Source organism: Chelon labrosus (assembly GCF_963514085.1).
Source record: "Chelon labrosus genome assembly, chromosome: 14".
In the NCBI taxonomy this organism is placed as follows: Eukaryota; Metazoa; Chordata; class Actinopteri; order Mugiliformes; family Mugilidae; genus Chelon; species Chelon labrosus.
In genome coordinates this window covers 4107330-4116600 of record NC_140347.1, presented here as the reverse complement: position 1 = coordinate 4116600, position 9271 = coordinate 4107330, and positions in this window count along the sequence as shown.

The window sequence follows — 9271 nt, the reverse complement described above, 5'->3', positions numbered from 1 at the left end:
TTGCACAACTTTTAATAGCGATTGCTTTGTTTTTGCATTTGGTCAATAAATTTATCAGAGCAGACGTCAGCGTTTGTCAGAGTCCTTTTAATCAGAGAGCTTCAGGGTTCATTTCATTTGGTTATGGAGAGCTTTTCGTGCTTGGGTGAAAACTCAGGGTGCAAAGATAAAACACATTAAAGGCAATAATAACAGAACTAATAAACCAAATTGGTTAAATATGGTGACATTTCATTATTTTTTTATTGGACGACCTAAGGACACAAACAGTGCACTGCTCTGAATCCAGCTGTGGACGAGTTGTAGTTCAATCAGGAGAGTTCCTAGGAAGCAACAAGAGCTTGTGAGATGAAATATTTTAGTGGTTAGACTCTGATGATTGGTTCTCAGCAGCAGCTACAAGGTTGTTTCCACACCTTCATCTCTGAGGCCCCAGTGGAGCACAAGTTTATTGAATTTCAAGGAAATTGGCAAAAGTCTCAGACATGTTTTCCGATCTGGATGATGTCTGTACGGTCTGGTTGTAGTTTTGTGTCTCTTCTAAGTGACTTTGTGTCTTGTTGTGGTATTACATCTCATCTTGGTCATATTGTTCTTTTTGTTGTACCACTTTCTGGTCGTGTGTTTATGTCGTGTCTATGTTCGTGTATTTTTGTCATAGTTTTACATCTCTCTGGTCTATCTTGGTAGTTTTGAATGACCTTTTGGACAATCTGTGACGTTTTGTAGTAGTTTTGTGTCTTCGTTCACGTTGTGTCATTTTGTTGTAGCTTTTCATCTCTTCAAGATGATTTTGTGTCCTTTTTGTGGTAGTATTGTATTTCCTTATGGACATTTTGTTTGCCTCTTGTAGTTTAGTGTCTATCTTGGTAGTTTTGTATCCCCTTTTAGACAGTTTGGTCATTTTTGTTGTAGTTTTGCTTGCTTCGAGGTGATTTTGTGTCTTTTTAACCTTTTTAGTAATGCATCTACTTATGGTCATGTTGCTCTTTTTATCTCTTTCTGATCGTTTTGTTTGTTGCAGACATGTAGAAAATTCTGAAGGATGCTAAAACTTTGAAGCAACACTGGGTCATTTGGAATATTTTGGAAAAATTTAGATTTAGATGTCCCAGGGCATATTACTGGTTCTGTTAAACCATTTTGATGTATGGAGATTTCATGCAACATTTATAAAACTAGTTTATTTGTGCACAGATTAAGGTATGCAAAATGAAAACTCACCTACAACTATACCTTTCTTTTTTCAAATAAAACAAAGCCTGTTTTTTCCAACCCTGATTCTACAGGGAGCACTGTTGCCTTATTGTGAAAGTCAAAGCTCCTTGTCTTCATTTCTATGTTCCAGTCTGCTGTCAATAATTATTGATTATTGTTTCCACGTGAAGTTAAAGCAGATGGAATCCAACAAACTGAATTAATTTCTTATAAAAGGAGGAATTCTGGCTGTAAACGCTGGCAGCGGCTCTTTCATTTCACGCCAGCAGTGAAACTCTCAACACACCAGTCACCTCCATTCGCTCATCCCTGGCTGACGCTGGCTTTTGTTTGTTTGTTTGTTTGTTTGTTTGCTACCTTACGTACTCTTTCCAACCCATTATCCCATTTTATAACCCAGCGCTTAAATAACGCAGCACATGGAGGATGTATGAGGCTTGCATAAAAAAGTCAGAGCAGGACGGTCATTAATCAGGAACCAGTTTTAACAGGAAAATAGTGAAGAACCTTCAAACACTCACCCAGCATGGGTTTTATTGATGATACAGTCTAATTATATGGATGGCATTCATTTAAAATCATTTCAGGCTGCACAGTGCACTCAAATGTCCAGCTGACATAAGATAAGTCCTTGTCTTCTCCTAGAGTCGACTGGATTCAGTCCAATAAATCTTTCTGTCAAAGTTACTGTAGTGTGGAGAGGGTAGCTGGTACCTTGTGTTCTCTACTCCACAAATGTTCTGGTCATCCAACGCTGCCATAAACTCCCTAACCCTCTCTGGAAGATTTTTCTCCTTGACGCTGTCTCCAGGAAACTTTTCTCTTCTTTTAAACGTTCAGTGTTTGTTGTTGTTGTTTGGGGGCAGCCTTTGACTGAGTGAACTCCATGGATTCTGTTTAGATGATCAGCTACTGCCACCTCACTAAATGTCCACATTACACGAGTTACTGACTGCTGTCACATGATGTTGCTTCTTCTTTGTCATCTTGTTCATCTTCTTCTTGTTTTTTCTTTTTTGGCAGCTTTGACGCCAGCCATCTGCCAACAGAAACAGAAGAAGAAGATTTGGCGCTACCTGAACGCGGCTTTGGTTTATGGCAGACCTAAAGTAAATAACTACAGAAGATCATTCTTGGCTGAAGCCTCATGCCGATCCACTCATTTTAAAAATGCCTTGATACTGATCAGGACAGCTAGCTGAAACACTCGCATCACCTCATGCTTCATCTCTGAGGCTTACAGCACCTGCAGCAATCTTTGACAGCTCTGGCATTTGCACTCTGCTTTAAAGCTCCTAATAAATAATAATAATAAGCTCCTAATTCTGCTCCTCAATGTCCCTTCATTGCTCACGACCTTTCTTTCCTTGATTAAACTGTTCCTATTTTGTGCAGCTAAAATCTGATTTCCCTGTGACAAGCCGGGGTAATATGTCTTCATCCCAGCCCTGACTTGTCTCTAAACTGTTATTGTCCACTGGCCTTCATAGGTTTACGGGAGTTTATGGTTGTCATTGCAAAAAATACACAAAGGTAGCCATCTGGGGGCCCTTTCTATTTTATTTTTATAGGACCACAAACTATTTCATGGTTTTCCTGTCTTGACTGTTTACCCCTGGTTGTGTTAAGTCCATGATGAATAATAAGAGAGAGGTGAAGATGAGCTCCAGCCATCGAGAACCTCTGAGTGTGTTTTGTGTACCCTCCATCCATCTGGAACACCTCCTGCTTTCTCTGAAGTACGTCTTTCTGTCTGTTTTTAGTTTGTGCACATTTATTTTCCAGCGTATAAAATCCTGTGCAGGCCTGCCATTAAAGAGTCGAGGCCTCCCATAGTTTCTCATTATTAAATTAAATATTAGGCTACCTTCTGAAAAGGTCTACCTGTTGACAGCTCAAAGAGCCTTCTAACCACCTCTTCTAGGTGATTTTGTGTCTTTTTGTTGTTGTTTTGTGTCTCTTCCTGGTCATTTTGTTTCCCTCTTGTAGTTTTGCCTCTATCTTGGTAGTTTTAAATCTTTATTTGGTAGTTTTGCATCCTTTTAGGTATCTGTTCTGGAGCTTCAAATGATCTTCATCAGCAGATGGAGTTGCTGATAGTCTTGAAGGCCTCTGTGCCGGTTTGACTGACAGCTTCATGGACCAACACCTTGAGTTCTTGGCGCTTGTTGTTTCTCCTCAGGTCAAAGATCTGCCTACCTGGAGAGGAACCTGCTGCTTCCTGTTTGTTATAACGTGTTGGACAGAGAAGCTGAGAGTTTCTGACAAGTGGACTACTTATACGATGGAATCACTCCAGTTGTTTTGATGTTTGTTTGGGGAATCCATAAACTTGTTGTATTTTCAGTTAAAACCTCTAAAACTAATGAGCAAGAATCCGTTTGTGCATCATAAAACCACCGCATGCTGTGATTGGTAGAACATTCAATTCTGTTGTTTTTCACCACTGCTGCTGGCCGCTGTGTTGACGGATCAGGATGCTGATAGTAAATGTTTCTAACTATTAATAAATCCCAAACAAAGACCCAAACTAACAAGGACTTAGCCGGCCTCTCAAACATTTCCAACTATGGTATCCTACTGAAGATGTAATTCTTTATAAACACATCAAACATGTGAACTTTCCGTCCTTTCTGTTTGTGGTTTTATAGTTTTGAGGACTTTTTTTAAAAAAAAATCTGAAGTGAATGTACACCTACTATTATCAGTAAAACTTGCTATTTGATGGATGATGTTGTGTCTTCTTGGTCAGTTTGTTGTAGTTTTTTTGTCTCTTTGTAGTGATCTTTCGTCTTACTGTAGTTTTGCGTCTGTTCTCGATGGTTTTGCATCTTTTTGTTGTAGTTTTGAGTCTCTCTTTTGGTAGTTTTCCAACCCCTTTTCATCAGTTTATGTCATCTTTTTGTAGTTTTGCATCTCCCTCTGCTTCTGTGTTTCTTGTTGTTACAGTTTTGGATCTCATTTTGGTTATTTTTTTGTTTTGTTTTTTGTTGTAGTAGTATCATATCTCAGTTTTGCATCCCCCTTTTTGGTAATTTTGTCTCATAGTTTTGCACCTCTTCTTGGCTATATCTCATTTTGTTTCCCTCTAATTGTATATCTGTGTCTTTTTTTTTATCTCTATTTTGCAGACTGTCCTCCTCTACAGAACGACCACAGTTGTCGTTTTTCCTGCACCCAAATTACGACCCAGTGTTACGTTTGGGGGTGACTAGCCGCGCTAGTGCCCTCTAGCGGCATCGTAATAAGCAGGCTAAAAGCTGTTTTAATTCCCGCTCTGTAGCTGTTAATACGTCACTTTATTAAGTTTTAATATTTTTTCATGCTAGAAAGTAATGGTGTAGATCCCCAATATGTGATCAGTTTATCCAAATAACGCCTGGTTGGAAGTTTGCTCCGATGTTTTCGGAGAAGTGAAGCGCCACCTGTGGAACCGGGGGCGGCGGGTCATCTCAGAGACGAACGGCCGACCTCCTGAGGTGATCCGCCGGTCAACCTCCGTCGTCATCCCGGGGTAGAAAACGAGCCGATTAGTGTAAAAATACTACCCACATCCTCAAAGTGAATGCTAGTAATGCCATATTACTCAATGCATTCGTTAAACCTGGTCCACACGTGCATTTTGAACTGTATTATTAAAAGAATCTTATGAGGTCGGGAGAAAGCCTAGTGACGTAGCTGTCTGCCGTGGATTGGCTGCGTTCGGTTTCTGCCGCTCAACCAAGCTACAGCAAAGCTTCATAATATTTTCAAATAAACGACTCAAATGCAGTGTTGTGTGTCATTTCTTAACTTAAAGCAACTATAATCACTGCCGTTACAAGTTCGGCTGTAGTAAATATTTCATGTGTTCAGCAGATAAACCAATCCAAACCCTGCCTACTGACGCGGGAGAACCAAACTGCAATGCTGTTTGGCGTAAATCTATATTGCGCGGTTCTAAACACATCCTAAATAAACTCTCTTTACTTTTTCTTTACATATATCGACTTAAAGCAATGTCATCGCTAGTTCGGCAATACTAGATATTCGATTTAATCAGTATATATATCTTTTTACAACCCTATTTTAACATATATGTTTGAAAACTGAAAAAACTACAAATATCACGTGACTTGGTATCAAGCTATATGTCGCAGCTCAAGGGATTTGTAGTTTCTACCACGATTAGTGATTTCCTTGAATAGGAGGTTATAAATAATAAAATGAATACATAGCCGGGGGTTTAAGGGTGTGGGAAACACATTTCTTACCAGAATTTAAGCATATAATTGTCAAGTGGGTGAAAAGATTCCATTTTGGACAGCGCTCCCACTTTCTGTCTATATCCACTAGGTATAGTCACACAGGCACAAAAGGCAGAGTTCATAAGCTTTCTACAGCACTTTGTCCCATGTCTATAGCCCCTTTTGATGCAGAATTACAAGCCTTCAAAAATTCTCAGAAGTCATGGTTCAAAGGTCAATAGTTCAAAGAAGGAGTCAGTTACAACCCCTAAACTAACATATGTTATTCCCCACGTTGAGACCTTTCCAACAATATCTTTATTATAGTCCTACAACAAAGTATGGATTTTCGACATTTCATGAACACAGCTGTGCACAGGCTTAGATTCAGAGAGCCTTTTGAGGGCTCTGCCCATGATATAAGTATTTTTTTTTAACAATGAGAAAAAAATCATGTAAGGTAATCATATCTGACAGATTTACAACTGAATTAGTAATTTATATTGTATCTGCTCATTTGTTTTTGCCAATTAATTCCACCAGACACTTTGAACCTGTGTGTAAACTAACATCACAACAGCTATTTGTCAAGGGACTTTGAGTAAATCAGTTACACATACCGTTGTTATGATGTCCAATAGGTCATTTCTGACATCTGTGTGTTTCAATGAAAAAACAGCATCTCAACAAAACACTACTGAGGATATGCGACAGGGGCATTCCTTGATTTCAGAATATTGTAACTTCTATCCTCACCTATAGTGTAACTACTGGTTCACAGCTTATGCCTTTAACAATAAATGTTAATCAAAACTAAATCAACTCTGAGTAATTAACAAGCAATATAAGCACACAAATTCAGCTGATGTGTAAGAATATACTTCTTGATGACATGGGCTTGTCTTTTATGCTGGCTAAGCTACTGTAATGGGTGTGATTGGATGAAGTTGTCTGTTAACCCCTCACCCTGTTTTAGTGAAAACAAACCCATTCAGGCTGCTAATTTATAAACTGTAAACAATCATGAAACTGAATTGAATGGAAATGAATACAGACAGAGACAGGTGGCAGGTATTTTATTTTAAAACATTACCAGACATTAACATTTATCATTCATGTAGCCAGGGTGGTTAGCACTGAAGCCTCACAGCGAGAAGGTCACCAGTTCGAATCCATGGGCCGACTGGGCCTTTCTGTGTGGAGTTTGCATGTTCTCCCTGTGTCTGCGTGGGTTCTCTCCGGGTTCTCCCGCTTCTTCCCGCCGTCCAGAGACATGCTGGTTAGGTTCATTGGTGATTCTAATTAGTCATAGGTGTGCACGTGAGTGTGAATGGTTGTCTGTCTCTCTATGTTAGCCCTGCGATAGACTGGCGACCTGTCCAGGGTGTACCCCGCCTCTCGCCCGATGACTGTTGGGATAGGCTCCAGCAGACCCTGCGACCCTTAACAGGAATAAGCGGGTATAGAAGATGAATGAATTAATTAATTCATGTAGCCTGTCTCCTCAAAGATCAAGCAAAACAGATCATAAAGCAGTTGTATCAAAGAATATATAATAACTGTCAGTCTCCATAACTGGCATACAACACAGCAACAATAACAAAATCACTATGACACAGTAACAGTCTATTTCAGGATGTTAGCTTTGAATGTTGTCTTTTGGCTCCCAGGAGTTTTTCCACTTTGTCCCACTGCAAGACAGACAGATAGACAGCATTAAGTATTACTGTTAAATTGCTTTAAGATTATTGGAAAATGTACAACGACACATTCCTCAGGTATGCAGACATTTTGTAATCATAATACCTGGCTATGTATGCAACAGCCTGTATTTGAAGATGACGCGATAAATTAGTGTAGCCAAGTTAGATAAAAAGGTGCATTATGTAACACAGTATGCATGTAGTACACAATCTAGTATGTACATTGTGTACTACTTCACACTTTAAATGATCCAATGATCACTCTGACCTGTCATGAGGGCCTCAGGTTCTCAGGGACCATGCCTGATTTCAGACATAGGGCAGTTATATATTAATATATTACTTAACTACTTCAACAAACGCTTTGTCTTCAGAACAATAGATACTGTGATTGGTAAATTAAGTATGTAAAGTATGATAATAACATTTGAAAATCGGCTTACAGACGCAATGGACACCTGTCTTATCTGTCTGTCCTTTTCCATTCCAGGTTTTCACTTTTTAAACAACTTTATTTAGCTTTAGCAACATGGTTACAAACATGATATTCACCTGTGCATGTCCTGACGTCTTCTACAGTCATATTTACGTAACTGTTATCATCCTAGCTAGCTAGCTAGCTAGCTACCTTTAAAAAAATAAATTTTGGCTAGTTGTTTTAATTTAACGTTAGCTCTTATAACGTTAATTATCCCCCGTAGTAATTCTAGATAGTATACTAGAAAGCGAATCAACATTAAAACGAGCTGACAACATGTTATATTGTTCTCAAATGTTAATTAAACACATTTGCTGTACTTACCTTAATTCGTCCAACTATGACACCGATGTAGTGGATTAATCCCCGCAATCCGCAATACTCTCCTGTTACCGGTAGGAGCGCTAGTGCAAGAAAGTGCATGTACAAACGACCACCGTGGTCGTATAAGTTGGAGGACTTGTTGCTATTTTGGTCATTTTGTGCCGGTTCCTTGTGGTTTTATTTCTGTTTTGTATCTTTCTGGTCTTTTCTTAGTAACAGAGAAACTAGTGGCACATAAATGGAAAGCTTTTGTTCCCAGATGGGGCGTTTGTGTCCCTTTTTTGTAATTACTATCATCCCGATCAGTTCCATCAAAAAGAGGTTGGCCTCAAGGGACCCCTGACCGTCTGGGCACCTGGTGTCTTGTCGGCCCATCCATGAGTGCAGCATGTGCCCAGTAGAACAGTGTGGCTTGTTGCTGCGTTTCCCAGTCTCCAGATCATTGTTGCTTTAGGTCTTTTTGTGTAATTTGTCGACAACAGTAAACGCAGAGAACCAACAGATTCCTGACGGTTATCTGATCTTTACGTCCGCTCGGCCAAACTAAACGTTCTGTTTATTGTTGGCCGTGGTTTGATCCCAGCACACGGAGTGATTTAGACCGAGGGATTAAAAGAGCCGAGGTATTCCTGAGGTCTTACTTCTCCTTTAGCGGCGATGCTGCTGATAAATGTCTGTCTGCAGATTGCTTGGAAAAAAACAAAACACATGAACCTCCAATGAACACGAAGAAAACGGTTGAATCACATTTTAAAGTAATACAACTGTTGCTTCTACTTTTGGCTTCACGCTTGATGACATCTTATTCTGATAGAAACACCTGGAGAATTATGGATTTCACCTGCATGATTTTAAATAAAACACTTAAAGTATGACCATAAATGACCATGTTTGGTTTTCACATGTTTTTCTGACTTCTTAATTTGCAGCTGAACCAAATTACCTGTGTTTTTATTGTACATATATGTTATATAGTGCAGAGTTACAAGGTGTTGTGCTGTAAAGAGTCCATAACATGGAGGAAATAACTGAACTTTATTACATCATTAACACATGGCAGCATAAACACAGCATACACACTGGAGATACTGCTCATGAGCTTTATTTTATTATCCCTCAGGACGCACAGGTGGAAGAACCAATTCATCTTTTCAGAGTTTCTATTTATTATGTGTTAAGGTCTCTAATTCACAGCAGCGTCCACTGATGGAAGTTTTGCTTGGGGTAGTTTCGTCTCTTTGTGTTGATTTAGTCATTTTCTGTCTATTTTTTTGTAGTTTTGTGTCTCTTTGTGCTCACAAGCTGTCTGTTTTTAGTGGTTT